The following is a 16,242-nucleotide window of genomic DNA, read 5'->3' as shown; positions in this document are numbered from 1 at the left end:
AATAAACAGACAGCAGTGGTGTTTTTTCCTTATTTATGACTTTTATCTCCTAATTTACGAGATTTTAAGTCGAAAATTTACGACTTAAAATCTGGTAATTTAACTTTTTTTTTTCTTTTGGTGGCCCTAAAACTCCGTCGTATGAATGTGTTTAATGTGTTTCTTCCAGTTCCAATCACGCACCATATGCAGAACTTTCAAAAAAACAAAAAACAAAACAACGTGCGGTGATGCGGTTATCGTCACACCCCTAGAAATAGGCATGAAAATAAAGTTGATTTAGAATTTTTTTTTTTGCATTCTACTGTATGTTACTTAAAGATTTGCCCGTTTTTTCAACATCAGATGAGTGTCATAGTCTAGCATAGAAGTTTGAAATCCCAGTTTTCCTTAGTTCTTTTGGGAATGAGAGCTAAGTTGTGGGTTTGTGTTTGAAGGAGTTCTGAGCGTCTCTCCTGCTCTCTTTCAGCTCTGATCAGGGATGTGTTAAATATGCTAATGTCTCTTGAACAATTTTGTCTTTGTACATTTCTGCATAGTTTTTAAAAAATTTTTTTATCTCTCTTGTTTCTGTTTTTCAGGTGCAGTTATTGGGCCTTTCCTGAAGGACTATAGTTGGTAAATATGATTACATGTCAGTTTTGCAGTTGAACATGAGCAACATTACAGGGATTTGCATTGTATTGTAATGTTCACAGAAATGAACCTAATAGTGTTTTTTTTTAAGTGCCATGGCCCAAACTGCAAGCGAACATTTACTACTTTTGCTGCTTTTAGGGCCCATTTTTATCAGGTTTACAACTTTTCCACACTAAAACTAATGCTTCTTGTGTTGGCATAGATTTAAAATGTGTTTTTGACCTGTGTGTCAACTTCATACTGTCAAAGACCTGGTAAGGGAGGGTTGCTTTGTATCATGTCCAGTGAGTGGTTTTAAAAACACATTTAATGTGATGTATTTACTACTTATATGTCCAGGAAAAATAGAATATTCACATTGGAAAATATGTATTTAGTTTACAATAAAACAGTCACTAAGCCTTCTGATGTCACCTATGCAGTGATCTGCTGCTGCCCGACTTGGATGAAAAGGAAGATGCAATGTTTTGCCATGTGGATGACGTGTGCCTTCCAGAAGAAGTACCGGTAAATACAGAGGACGTGAATTTGACTCTTAGTTGTTTTAGTATGCAGTAAGTAATCCATTTTATTTTTTTATACTGGCAGGTGCAAATAATTGATGATGGTAAAACAGATCTATGACTCATGAGACTGTTTGCACGAAATTTAGCCTTTCACTAATTTCTCCTCAACCCTTTGTTTAAACTATAAGCCAAAACTAACATTAGTTTAGCAAAAACTGGTGAACAACATTGGAGCAATGCAGCCATACAGTTTTGATCCAAATGACAGCTGAGAGGAGAAAAATGAAGACCAACATGGATCTTTTTTGTCTGCAAGTGGAGAATTCAGAATTTGAATGGAAGACTTTCACCCACTCATCGCTTTTTCAAAAACCGGGTTTTCATCTGCTCCTCATCCAACACAATTTGAATAAATAAATACTCAGAAGCCCAATTTTAATCTTAAACTATTTTATATATATTCTTCATCATGAGAAAAAGGCGACAAGAACCTGTTAAAAACACCCAAAAAAGGGGGGTCTTGGAAGACCCACTCCATTGGAAAATCACGTTCTTGCTGCTTTGTGGTGCAGTTTAAAAAAGTTTGTGTTTGTGACACAGCAACTGCGATGGGCGAGCTAAAGTCTCCCTGCTCTGATAAAATTGCATCTGGCTCAAAACTGTACAAATGGATTGCTCCAATATTGTTTCCACTTTTTTTTTGCTATGTTAATGTTAGCTTGGGGTTTTGAGGAGCTGTAAGCTAGCGAGAGAGAGTCTAAACAAAAGTATTTGCTAACCCACCCAGAATCCAGAATCAGGTGTCCGGATCACTTGGTCTGGCCGCAGGTGCATTAAATCAAGCCTTGGGTTTTTAAAATTACATAAACCTAAACTGTTTTTCTACTCTTCCTCATTTTTAGGGCATTCATGCCTTTCTACAAGAAAGTTCATGCTAAGTCTGGATCGAAACCTTGTGCAGGCCAACAATGCTTCCCACATTTCTCTGCTATGCATGATCTTCGCAAACTACTAGAGCTTCAACATCCACTATCCATCCACCGGAGCTGGCATCAACTTTGGAGTTTTACAGAGGTTTGTCTTTTTAACTTCAAGTTCTAATCTTACAGATTTTGATCGCTCTAGGACAGGGGTGCTCACAATTTGTCAGCATGCAAGCTACGTTTGACACTACAAGCTCCAAAAGATCTATATATATAATTTGAAATGATCATTTCTGTGCTTAGAAGATAACATGATAAAAAGTTTCCAGCATTTTCCCTTCAACAACTTGTTGATTCGTATCGTGTCAGCGGCTCCCCTCGGCTTCTGTGTGCGTTCTGTTCTAGTTTTTTGTCCTTTTTTGAGTGACTGACCTCAGGCCTGTCGAGACAAAATAACAGCTTCATCTACGGTTGGTAGTCTGACACTGAACCTTCACACCTCTCTGAAGACGACGAAGAAACCTCCACATCTGGCGCTCATTTTTTTACTTTTAAACTTTGAGACAAGCATATGCTATTGGTAGGATCAACCAGGCGTCCCCCAGGAGCTAGCCCATATGGGAAGGCAGTGGAGGGGTCACTGTCACTCACTCAGGCTCTGTAATGGATGGCGGGGCTGATGGTGAGAATTGGTGGCGACAGAGTGCTTGCCATGCAGCCCAGCCAGGGCCCCAGTCCTTGGGTAGGGCTTGAGAAGCACATGCTTCTGGACGACGCTGCTGCCTGAGTGGGCTCGGATCCCTTGGGCGGGAACTGCGGACTTCCCAGCAGTCGCCATGACAGGACGGCTTGATCAAACGGGGCATCTCTGTCTCGCTTCTAATTAAGGATAAATAAACATTCCTGTGGGTCGTACTGAGCCTCTTCTGGGACCTGTCACACAGCTGGGCCAACAGAGGCTCTCTCCCATGTCAGCCACAATTTGCCAGTCAATCACACATCTGGCACTCAGTGTAGTTGAACACGCTTGTGCAGTGACATGTATCAGAGGATGTTTGACTGGCCATTGTTCATGTCAATCAAGTGACATCATGGTGAGGAGGATTATTCCCTAACGGCAATGTTTTAAAATGTAATATTTGTATTTTTTCGAGTATTTAGTTTTGATGTCCCACGGTTTATTGGGTAACACGATCGATGTAATGAGCACCCCTCCTCTAGAATACTGGAACTGTTCACCCGCAAACTTAATATTTATTTAAAGTGAGCCCTTTCATCGAGTGTGTATTAGTAATGACTTGCACATTACTTTCTAACTTTGACCCTTTTTTTTCTCTCTTTCTGAAGATGCTTTTTCTCCATCAACCCAGAGAGAGAGAGAGACCAGAGTGGACAAGAATGGCAAATCTCGTCTCATCTTGAACCCAAGAGTCCTAACCTTGATTCAGGAACGGTCAGATTTTGAGTGGAGAGGCGTGTAAACACTGTAAGCAACATTGCAAGCATAGTTTTAAGGTTTCTTTGCTCTTTGTTAATCTCTTGTAAAAAAGTGATTACGTAGTTTTCTGTTTTAGGTGCAATGTTTTTTAAAAATGTTTTATTATCTACAAATGATAAACATTTGCTGTGTTTAGAGGCAAAAGGTTGAGTAAAATAAATGAATGTAAAGACGTCTTTGTATTGAAGTGATTCTTCGGTTCGAATTTTGCTACACAGTTAGCAGATATTTTGAAACTGAGTTACATTTTCAGTACATTTTGTTTCTTTTTAGGTCTTAGCAAAGCAAATGAGCAAATGTAATCGACCTCAACAAAAAAGTAAACCGTGCAAATATTTTTTATCAGGATTGTTGAGCAATGCTTTAAATTCATCAGTAAGATTAGGAAACACCTAAGTTCAAATTTCTAAATAACATTTTATATTCTCTATTTGTAAAAAGTATCTTGGTTTCAAAAAGTAATTAAAACACAAAAGTATGTTACTGTGATTGGATTTTTAAGAAGAACATGAAAAAAAGAAAAATGTTGTTATTTTTACGAAAATAAATTGGCAGCAGTGGTTGCCAGAATAAAAATGTAGAAAATACGGTAAAAATGTAAACAACTTTACAGAACATTGTATAAATTTAACGTCATAATTTTGTAAATACAACAACATATCCTAGACTGTGAAACATCAGGTTGCTGTAGATAAGACATCATTTTATGTGAAATAAATGTTTATTGCTGTTATTTTTACCCATAATATTGGTCAAATTAACCTTAAAATTCAGTATTTTCTCTAAAATATGACTGTTATAATTACAGTATAGCCCAGTAAATTCACAACATTTATCTGTAGTATTTATAAGAAAATAATTTTAAATGACAGCTTATTTACTTAAATTAAAACAATAAATTATGTAATTTTAACGGTGTGCTTGTAAAGTTGTTTACATAGTCGATGTATTTTTTACAGGTTTTTTCTGGCAACCACAGCTGCCAGTTTTTTTCCGTAAAAACTACGGAATTTTTTTTACAGTGTGGGGAAACGATATTTTGGGGACATGTCCACATCAGTGACCCCCCCCACCCAATTTCACGGAGTACACTACCACAGAACCCCGTTCACTGAGAAGGGTCAGTCACAGATGAGGAGGATCCATCAGAGGAAAACACTGGAGTTACACATAAAATGTAAAAGGAATAAAATTAGAATTAAAGTATATTTAAAACATGAACAAGAAACAAATAATTACATAAACCTTAATAGACACATGAAATGGTAAGTGTGACTAAACAAATTAAAAATAAATAGATAAAATAAATACAAATAAATAAATAAATAAATGTATATACATACACATATAAAACTAGCAAAAACAGAAAATAAATAATGAAAATATCAAATAAATTCCTAAAATTCGACTAAAAGCTAAATTTAAAAGGTAGGTCTTAAGCCTTTCTTTTAAAAACATGAACAGTCTCTGCGGCCCTGAGGCTCTCTGGGAGGCTGTTCCACAGGCGAGGTCCGTAATAACTGAATGAAGCCTCGACGTATGTTTTTGTTCTAACTTTTGGAATAACCAAAAGTGTATTTCAAAATTATGTTTGTGAAACAGTTTGTGTGCATTCGTGAAAACACTTCATGTGGTTATTTGAATTTATATTACATGTTTGCATCAATAAATCTGTAAATCAGTTTATATGCATTTCTGATTATTGAGACTGAATTAACTCCAGACCCCTCAAACCATCACCAGGACATTCAAACACCAGTGGAGCCAGACTGCTCTAACTGCTCTCTTCAGACGGGGGTATTCCCCTTTGCCTGTAAGACAGCGGTGGTGAGGCCCCTTCTGAAGAAGAGTAACTTGGACCCAAAGATCATGGACAATTACAGACCCGTATCCAAATTACCATTTTTAGGAAAAATTATTGAAAAACTTGTTTTTATTCAATTACATGATTTTTTAAATGAACATAATGTTCTTGAAAAATGTCAGTCTGGTTTTAGGACAAATCACAGTACTGAGACGGCCCTTTTAAAAATTTTAAATGATCTCAGAAATATTTATGACTCGCAGAAACTTTCTGTTCTGGTGCTGCTAGATCTTAGTGCTGCTTTTGATACGGTAGATCACCAGATTTTACTTGACAGACTTAGTAGTCGGGTCGGCCCCTCAGGAACTGCTCTTAACTGGTTTTGTAAGTATGGATACTCGGTCCTCAGGAGTCCATGAAATAAGTTGTGGGGTTCCCCAGGGTTCAATTTTGGGTCCAATACTTTTTAACTTGTATATGTTGCCTCTTGGGGATGTCATCAGGAGACGCGGTGTTGATTTTCACAGCTATGCTGATAATACACAGCTTTACATCGCTGTGTCTCCTGATGACCTTGAACCTGTCAACACTCTTTTAAACTGCATTTTAGATATAAAGTTGTGGATGGCAGAAAACTTCTTACAGCTCAACCAGGACAAAACTGAAGTTTTAGTCATTGGTCCTGAAGACAAGAGAGAGATGATTTTGCCACATCTTCATAATTTTAAATCTGCTCAGTGTGTGTGAGAAACCTGGGCGTTCTTTTTGACTCTGAGCTGAATTTTATTCCTCACATCAGACACGTTGTGAAAACAGGATTTTACCATCTTAAAAACATTGCCAGAGTCCGCCCCTTCCTCTCTCTTGCCAGTACAGAGGTGCTAATGCATGCTTTTATTTTTATTCATTTAGATTATTGTAATGCCCTGCTCTCTGGTTTACCCAAAAAGTCTATCTCAAATCTACAACTATTGCAGAACTCTGCGGCACGAGTTCTGACACATTACACCAGTTTTAAAGTTGCTGCATTGGCTCCCTGTGCGTTTCAGGATCGATTTTAAAGTTCTTTTAATGGTTTATAAATGTTTCTATGGTCTTGGGCCTTCTTATTTAAATGATATTATTTTAAAATACGAACCCTCGCGGACCCTGAGGTCCTCTGGCACTAGCCTCTTGGTTGTCCTTAAGGTGAGGACCAAGACACACAGTGAGGCTTCGTTCTGCCATTACGGTCCTCACCTGTGGAACGGCCTGCCGGAGAGCCTCAGGGCCGCAGAAACTGTAGAGGTTTTTAAGAAGAGGCTCAAGACCCACCTTTTTAGTCTGGCTTTGACATGACTTTGATAATTTCTTATGTCTTTTCTTTTTTTATTTATCTATTTATTAATTAATTAATTAATTTACCTATTTAATCATTTATTTATTTGTAAGGACTATTATTTTCTCTTTTTTTAATATGCTATTCTTTTTATTGTTATTTTACCAATGATAAGTAGGTTATGTTTTAATCAGTTTAAGTATTTTATTTTTTAATTACTAACATTGTTTTATCTTATTTTATTTTTTTATCTTTTTTCTACTTTTATTTTTGTTAGTTTATGATAATTTTTATTCTGATGTTTTTTACTACAGTGTTTCCTCTTGGGGATCCATTTTTCTTGGGCACCACCGGCTTGACCTGTAGGGGATGCTGTTGCTGCGGTGCCTGTTCTCATTGGGCGGGCTGGGGTACTGCTCTGTGGTCTAATAGCCATGGAGTGGGCCCTAGGCTGCCCTGTGTTGAACGGGCGCTGTGGTAATGGCCCCTGTGGTCGGGCTGGGCCTTGGAATAAATGGATCCCCATGATATCGTTTCCTCACAGCAGTACCAAGCCAGACCTTCTTTAAACTGCAGTTCTTTGTTTCTGTTCGGGGTTCTACTGGGGTAACTGGGTTGGTGGGGTGTGTGTGTGTATGTGTGTGTGTGTGGGGGGGGGGTCCCATCTTTGTGTGATTGTCCTTTGTTTGCTGTTTTTAACAATTTTCGGTTTTTATGACTGTTTTACCTGCTTTTATGTTAAGCGCTTTGTGTTTTTAACTGAAATGAAAGGCGCTATATAAATAAATAAAGTTTGAGTTTGACTGGAGGCAGGGAAGGTGAGATGTCTTGCCCAAGGACACAACAACAGTCAGCTAGGAGATTGAACCACTGAGCCTTTGCTCAATAGAAACCCTGCTCACCCACCTGAGCCACTAAGGTCAGAGAATAAATCAAGTTCTCAGAAGGGAATTATCTCAGAGTTTTGTGCAGGTTTGTTGAAATCCTCCATAAAATGAAAAGTTCTGTTAATAAAACATCTGAGGTTGATTCATTCTGTTGTTCTGTGTCTCTGTTCATCAAGAAAGAACACGTCATGCAGTTCAGGAAATGAGCGACCCGTCGCAATTTCTGGAAGACACACTCGGCAGTGTGTTACAGGTTACTCCTCTAGGGCGGTTCAGTTAATTAACTCACCTGCTCAGTGTCCTATTTAAGCCCAGGTGCGCAGTCGTTCATTCTCTTCCTACTTTCAGCGCTCATTCGTTGCGTTCTCCGTGCCCGCGGGTCTCCTGTCTTTCGGCGTCTTGCTGTATTCCCCCCGTCCTTTTCGATGGATGATCCCATTTTTCTGATGTGGGGCTTTCGTTTCGCCGCCGCTGCTCTCCTTCTGCGGCGATTCAGGGGGCGGATGACGGCGCCCAGCGCGTTTGCGGGCATATCCAGTGGGTGTGCTTTCCGCGCTGTTCTGGTTGTCGGTGGCGCTCGATCAGGTGCTGTCCGGGTCTTCTCGTCTGCCGTGGTCATCAGAATTTCTACGCTGAGCGGCGTGCGGTTATTTTCCAGTGTTGTTTTTCTTAGGTTTTCTACTTCCTGTCTGGCCCGGTCATCGGTGACTTCACGCCCCTAAGGACCCTGGAAATTGTAGTATTTGGACTTCTTGGTCCACTTCATGATGCACTTCTGATTCATTTTCTGCTGTTTAGTTCTGCCTCGTCTGGTTATTGTGTCAGGGGTTGTGGGGTCTTTTCTGTGGTTGTGATGGCTGGTGGTCCTCGTCTGGACAGGTTTGTCCTTCTGGCTCAATTTGTTGTGGCTTTTGGCATTTTCTCTGTTGCTGTTTTGTCAATTGGGAGCTGAATGTAATTTTGACTATTTTTTTATTCATTGCTGGCTTTCTTATTATAGCGGCACTCTGTTTGTCTTCTTTCGTTGTTGTAGCTGCGGGTTTAGTCAGCATGTGGATTAGTCTCTCTTGGACCCGTCTCTCCTCTGTGGACATTTTCCTATGACTGGTCTCTTTTATGCAGCGTCTATGGCTCATTTTGATTCACTCGGCGATCCTCGTTCGTTTTTTTCCCGCAGGTTTTGCGTCTGGTTCTGCTCCGCCTTCCTTTCCCTACTCTGTGTACCCCGGTGGGTCCTGCCCTGGCCTTGGGGACTTGCGTCAGCTGCATTAGTAGGTGTGTCAGTTTCGTTGCCTTGTTTTCTCGACTGGTCATTTAATTTGTTATTCTCTCTCTGGTTTGGTTTGGAGGTTTGTGGGGGCTATGTGATAGATTTTTTATTTATTTTTCCGGGGCTTCGTTTTCAAAACCGCCACTGAGGGTGGCCCCTAGGGAGTGTTCAGGTTGATGTGACTTGATCTGGACCTGTTAGCGCCTTGCAGTTCATCTTTCTGGGCATCAGTGGCCTAGTTCCTCATGCGCCTTCAGGATTAGTTTTTTTTCAGCTGCCCATGCCGTCTCCACGATTTTCCTCCGAACGCTATATAAGGCTGAGGATGACTGTTATCGCTGATGCTCTCACTGTTCTGCCTCTATGCCTCTCAGTGGCGCATTCAGTTGGCGCTCGAAGTGTTCATCGGTTTACCTTTCATTATATCGACTGCATTATCAGTAGCCCTGTACTGGACTTTGTGTAGGCTATGGGATCCCGTTCGTTTTGCGTGTTATTTCATGATTTCTCGGTGGTCAAATTTTCTCTGTATCCCTGGTCTTATGCATCTCTGTGGCAAAAAAAATTCATTTGGATTATTTTTTATATGGATCTGGATGGTTCATTGATGCATGCCTCTCCCCATTATTTCATCTCTTGCTTTTGTGCACCGTGTCTTTTATTCAATCTTTGGTTGCATGACTATGATTTGCCAATGATTGGGGCTCCTGAATATTAGGTGGCTTTGGTCCCACGGTTATCCGATCATCTTGTGTTCTTGTTCCGGGTAGTTTCGATACTGGGCCCTGTGTTCCTGTTGTTCTGGATATTCATGTCTTGCGTTTCGTTTTTTTTGGTCTTTCATTCTCAATGCTTGGAGTGGTTTTGTTATGACTGTCGTGTCTTCAGTCTCCCTTCACTTGTTCTTCTGAGGCTGCGCCCTCTGGTTTTGGGGGGAAAGATTTATGAAGAGTGGTTTGTGTATGTCCGGCCGCCTGAATTCACGGCTCTAATGGTTTGTAAGGGACTATGTGGTTAGATTAGATCTACTAGATGGTGTGTTCCCTTCGTGGCTCTGTACTCGAACGGGAGCGGCCCAACGGTCAATGGTGCCGGGTCACACATTGCAGATCCATTAGATAACATGTTCCTTTCGTGGCGCTGTACTCGAACGGGAGCGGCCCAACGGTCAATGGTGCCGGGTCACACATAGCAGATCCACTAGATGGCATGTTCCCTTCGTGACTGCTTTATTGTCATTGTGCATAGTACAATTTATGAGAAAATTCAGCCATGGAGATTATATTGAGGCTCAATAGTGAGATGATCTTATGTATCATCGGTTGACTTGGTAGGGTTTAAATAACACCATGAGAAATTTTAACCCTGACCGGAGAAACTATATCACTTACGCTCTCGAGCTTTGGTCAAGAGTTAAATCTTGTGTCCATTAGCCAGTCTTCTATCTGCCCTGCTTAAGCAGATGACACTAGGCTAGAGGCATCTCCATTTAGAGGCTTGTTATACTCCGCCTCTAAATGCTTAAGGTTCAGTCTAGCTAAAATACTATATAACCTACGATCCCTCGTGGATCTTAAGTTTCCTTTGCAGTATCCAGACGCCCTTGGATAATTAAAACTCAGTAGTCCGTGCTTGTTGTCCACCTATTTGAGAACCACTGATATCAAATCCAGCCGAGCTGCAATCCATTGCTACGTGGGATGTTGAGCTTCCTCATCTACAAATCTCCTTGGTCCTTGGTTACCCTTCCCATCACCTGCTGCTCGATGACCTTCTGAAGGTGCGTCCCTCTGGAACTGTCAAAGGTTACTTCTCTTACATTGGTGTATATAAAATTGGTGTTAAGATGTCGTGAAGGTTCTATATGTCACTATCGATTCACTGTTGGAATTTGTGATTCTGGCGGATTCTATGATGAGATGAATCCACAATGGGACTTTTCCTTAACTACTTACTGAATCTCAGATTTGTTCTTTAAAACACTGTTATTCCATTTATCTCAAAAATTTTAAAACTGATCAGTTTCTAGGTTATTTATATATTCTTTGCCGTTACTAATACTGCTTTGTCTTTATCTATGCATTGCATCCTGAGCCTGCGAACCCCTACTTCCCAGTCTGCTTCTGCGTTTCCGGCGAATGATGTCACCCCTGCATTCTTTGATTTGGTGCTGCAACGATGACTGCTCGACCGACCTATTGCTGCACTGAAAATGATGGGGCGGTGGATCTCCTCTGCCTTCCAATGACACTTCTGACTTGAATCAATCAATTATTATTATAGTTTCTTACAGCGTTTGCGGACGTGGGCTTTATGTTCTAAAAAAAAACAGGAACGAGTAATTCTTATGTTGGCTCCCCTTTCATTTCTTTTCCTCTCTCTTTCAGATAGTATGTTCCCCTAGTGGTTTCCACGAACGGGAGCGGCCCAAAGGTCAATGGTGTCGGGTCACAGATAGCAGATCTACTAGATGGTGTGTTCCCTTCGTGGCTCTGTACTCGAACGGGAGCGGCCCAACGGTCAATGGTGCCGGGTCACACATTGCAGATCCATTAGATAACATGTTCCTTTCGTGGCGCTGTACTCGAACGGGAGCGGCCCAACGGTCAATGGTGCCGGGTCACACATAGCAGATCCACTAGATGGCATGTTCCCTTCGTGACGCGGTACTCGAACGGGGGCGGCCAAACGGTCAATGGCGCCGGGTCACACATAGCAGTCATACTGGGAAATGAAATGAAAATGGAATGCCGCTGAAAACACACCTCACCTTATTACACACTGATTATACATTTACAGTTTCTTCTTCTTGATTATCTTGGTGTTGGGGGTTTTTGTTACCCGAATGTTTTATGGAAAATTATATCATGGAATTCAACAGAGCCTTGGCCAAAAGAAAAAGATGTTAATGCCAACTTGAAGAATATGAATATTAAGTATGTGGAAATAAATATTTCTTACTGCAAGAGTTGTCTGACAGAAATGAGCGACCCGTCGCAATTTCTGGGAGACACACTCGGCAGTGTGTTACAGGTTACTCCTCTAGGGCGGTTCAGTTAATTAACTCACCTGCTCAGTGTCCTATTTAAGCCCAGGTGCGCAGTCGTTCATTCTCTTCCTACTTTCAGCGCTCATTCGTTGCCCCACACTCCTCCCTGGCTTCCACCTGTGGGCTCCGTTAAGGGGGTTTTTGTTACCCGAATGATTTATGGAAAATTACATCATGGAATTCAACGGAGCCTTGTGCCAAAACAAAAAGATGTGAATGCCAACTTGAAGAATGTGAATATTAAGTATGTGGAAATAAATATTTCTTACTGCAAGAGTTGTCTGACAGAATTGATGCAGCTTGTTGATGTTTTGTTCCTCTAGGATCTCTCATCAGCTCACAGTGAAAACTGAATAATGTTACAAATAAAAATTCCCAGTATGACAAGAACGTAAATGATGAAAACAACCAAAAATTCAAGTGTGACAAAAGTTTTTATTGATATAAAAAATTCCAAAGAAACCAGTTAATATAAACAGTATATATATTTATATGTTTATCATCACACAATTATGACATGAAAAGTATATATATATTTATTTTAAATGTAATAAAAGATCTTAAAAAAAAAAAAAAAAAAAACAACCCGAGCATCTTTCTAAAGCGCAGAGCATCAAGAGAGAAAAACTACAATTTTCTTTGAAGTCGTCTGTTATTAATGTTCCTTTTTTTATCATCTGTTAGCATTTTAAAGATCCACTCTAATGCAAACTGTGTTTTTGGTGTTTTTAACAGGTTCCCAGCCAGCAATGTCACGTGGGCCCCAACTGGGAAAGAGGTGGGCTATGTGGGTACTGACTGGGCATGGGTTTATTTTGGGTAAACTTTGAAGGCCCCATTAGGTTTTGCCTACATTGGCCCCACATTGGCCCCCCACATGGGTTACCTGTTAGGGCCCTACAAAGGAACCATGTGGGCTAGAACCCATGTAGGTCAGCCAAGTAAGGCCCATATGGGTTGCATCTGGGCCATAAAGACTTGGGCTGTAACTGGGACACTGTATGTGGGACCCATATGGTTTGGCCTACATGAGTCCAACGTGTGGAGCCCTCATGGGCTAACCATATAGGCCCGCTAAAGGATCTAGGTGGGCAAAGAAAACCTGGTCTGTAACTGGGCCACTGCATGTAAGACCCATGTGGAATAACTTACATGGGTCCCACATGAGGAGCCCTCATGGGCTAACCATATATGCCTGATAAAGAGCCCGGGTGGGCAAAGAAGACCTGGTCTGTAACTGGGACACTGTATGTGGGACCCATATGGTTTGGCCCACATGAGTCCCAGGTGTGGAGCCCTCATGGGCTAACCATATAGGCCCGCTAAATGACGATTTATCTTATTTCGGGCAGATACTCGCTGCAGTGTTTTTTCAGGTAAATACCCTAGGGCGGTTCAGTTAATTAACTCACCTGCTCAGCGTCCTATTTAAGCCAGGTGCGCAGTTGTTCATTCTTTCTTACCTTCAGCGCTCATTCTTCGCCGGTCTCCGAGCCCGCGGGTCTCCTTCTCTTTCGGCGTCTTGCCGTGTTCCCCCGTCCTTGGGAAGGATGATCCCCATCTTTCTGATGTGGGGTTTTGGTTTCGCCGCGTCTGCTCTCCTTAATTTCTCCTCCGATCCGCGGGCGGCTGACGATCCGCGGGCGGCTGCCGGCGCACAGCGCGTTCGTTTCGCCGCGGTCGCGTGCATCTGCTGGGGGTGTGCTTTCCGCAATGTTCGGGATGTCCGTGCCCCCCGATCAGGAGTAGTCGGGTCTTCTCGTCTGCCGTGGTCGCCCCAATTATCCACGGTGAGCGTCACGCGGTACTTTTCCCATATAGTTTTCTATGGCTGCGTCTCACTTCCTGTTTACTTCGGTGACGTCACGCCCCTAAGGACCCTGGGAATTGTAGTTTTTTTTTTTTTTTTTTCCGGGTCCTTCATGATGCACTTCTGATTCTTTTTCTGCTGCGTAGTTCTGCGTCGTCCGGTTGTTTTATTTTATTTATTTTTTTTCAGGGGTTGTGGGGTCCTTTCTGTGGTTGTGAAGGCTGGCAGGCCTCGTTTGGACAGGTTTCTCATGCTGGCTGAATTTATCGTGGCTTTTAGCATTTGTTTTCTATTGCTGTTTTGTTCTTTGGGTGCTGTGTGTAAATCTTGATTGTCTTTAATTTGATGCTGGCTTTATTATTATGGCGGTTATTCTGTTTGTTTTCTTCGTTGTTGTAGCTGCTGGTTAGTTGGAATGTGAATCAGTGTCTCTTGGACCCGTCTCTGCTCTATGGACATTTTCCCTTATGATTGGTCTCTCTTATGCAGCGTCTATGGCTCATTTTATTCACTCTGCGATCCTCATTCATTGCCCCCGCACGTTCTGCTCCACCTGTTTTTCCCCGCTCTGTGTACCCCAGTGGGTCATGCCCTGGCTTCAGGGACTTGCGTCGGCCGCATTAGTGAGTGTGTCAGTCTCGTCGCGGCCTCGTTTTCTCGGCTGGACAGTTAATTTGTTATTCTCTCTCTAGTTTGGTTGGAGGTTTGTGGGGGCTATGTGATGGATTCTTCCGGGGCATCGTTTTCAAGCTGCCACTAAGGGTGGCCCCTAGGAAGTGTTCAGGTTGATGTGACTTGATCTGGACCTGCTAGCGCCTCGCAGTTAATCTTCTGGGCATCAGTGGCCTGGTTCCCCATGCGCCTTCAGGATTGGTATATATTTTCTTCAGCTCCCCATGCTGTCTCCACGAATTTCCTCCGAACGCGATGTAAGGCTGAGGATGACTGTCACTGATGGTCTCACTGTTCTGCCTCTATGCCTCTCAGTGGCGTCTCTTGGCCTTCAGTTGGCGCTCGAGGTGTTTGTCGGTTTACCTTTCCGTTGTCGTGGCAGTCCTCATAAAATCGACTTTATCGCCCTGTACTGGATATTTGTAGGCGATGGGTGCCCTTCATTTTGCATGTTATTGATTATTTCTTGGTGGCCAACTTTACTCTGTATCCCTGGTCTTTTGAATCTCTGTGAAAAAAACTTTATTTCAAAATTGGGTTTCCACGTTATCTATAATGTATGGTCCTCCACCCGTCCGGATTTATTTTTCTTCTGTAGATTTGGGTGGTTCATTGATGCTTGTCTCTCCCCATTATGTCATCTCTAGCTTGTGCAGCATGTCGTTTCTTCGAATTTTGGTTGGATATGATTCGTCAATGATTGGGCCACCTGACGTTTGCTGTAGCTTTGGTCCTATGGTCATCCGTTCATCTTGTGTTCTTGTTCTGGGTAGTTCGATCCTGGGCCACGTGTTCCTGTTCTGGATTTTCGTGTTTTGCGTTTGATCTTTCCCTCTCTATGCCTGAAGTGGTTTTGTGATACCTGTTGTGTCTTCAGGCTCCCTCCACTTGTTCTCCTGAGTCTGCGCCTTCTGGTTTGGGGGAAAAGGATTTAAGAAGAGTGGTTTGTGTTTGTCCGGCCGCCGGAATCTACAGCTCTGTTGGTTTTTAAGGGTTGTCCGGTTATTTCATCCTTGGAGATTATATTAAAGCTGATTCAATATTGAATGATAGTATTGTCATCGGTTGACTTGGTTAATGTTTAAATAACACCTTGAGCAACTTCTACCCTGACCGTGGGAAATATATCACTTGCGCTCTCAAGCTTAGTTCAAGAGTTAAATCTTGTGTCCACAAGTCAGTCTTCCATCTGCCTTGTTTAAGCAGATGACACTCTGCTAGATGCATCCCCATTTAGAGGCTTGTTATACTCCGCCTCTAAATGCTTAAGGTTCAGTCTAGCAAAAAATACTATCAAAACCTATGATCCCTCATGGCTCTCAAGTTCTCTTTTGCAGTATCCAGACGCCATTGGCTAATTAAAAAATTTGAGAATCACTAATATCAACTCAAAGCATCAAATCCAGCCGAGCTGTAATCCTTTGCTACGTGGGATGTTGACCTTCCTCATCTACAAATCTCCTTGGCTACTCTTCCCATCACCTGCTCCTCGATGGCCTCCTGAAGGTGCGTCCCTCTGAAACTGTCAAAGGTTACTTTTCTCATCATTGGAGTATATAAAAATTGGTGTTAAGATTTCGTGCAGGTTATATATTTCACTATCATTTCACTGTTGGAATTTGTGATTATGGGGGTTTCTAGGGTGCGATAAATCCACAATGGGTCCTTACCTTTACTATCTACTAAATTTCACTTTCTCAGATTTGTTGTTTCTTTTTAAAAGCACTGTTATTTAATTTATCTCAATCATTTTTGAAACTGATCAGTTTCTGGGTTATTTATATATTCTTGTCAAGACTAATACTGCTTTGTTTTTATCTATGCATCGCATCCTGAGCCTGCGAACCCCTACGCCCCGATCAGCTT

General features: G+C 41.8%; 1 protein-coding gene and 1 long non-coding RNA gene across 2 annotated transcripts in view; both read left to right on the top strand.

The window, feature by feature from the left end:
- Positions 1 to 16,242, top strand: part of LOC144987366 (uncharacterized) — a 96,286-nt gene that overhangs the window by 8,269 nt on the left and 71,775 nt on the right. The window lies entirely within an intron of this gene.
- On the top strand, positions 566 to 2,207 carry LOC111946325 (uncharacterized). Its single transcript, XR_002872000.2, has 3 exons — positions 566 to 618; positions 1,062 to 1,146; positions 2,048 to 2,207. It is a non-coding gene; the product is annotated as an uncharacterized LOC111946325 (long non-coding RNA).

This window comes from Oryzias latipes, chromosome 18, assembly GCF_053564925.1.
Source record: "Oryzias latipes strain Hd-rR chromosome 18, Olatipes_Hd-rR_3.1".
NCBI classification, from domain to species: Eukaryota; Metazoa; Chordata; class Actinopteri; order Beloniformes; family Adrianichthyidae; genus Oryzias; species Oryzias latipes.
This window is presented reverse-complemented; position numbering and strand designations above follow the sequence as displayed.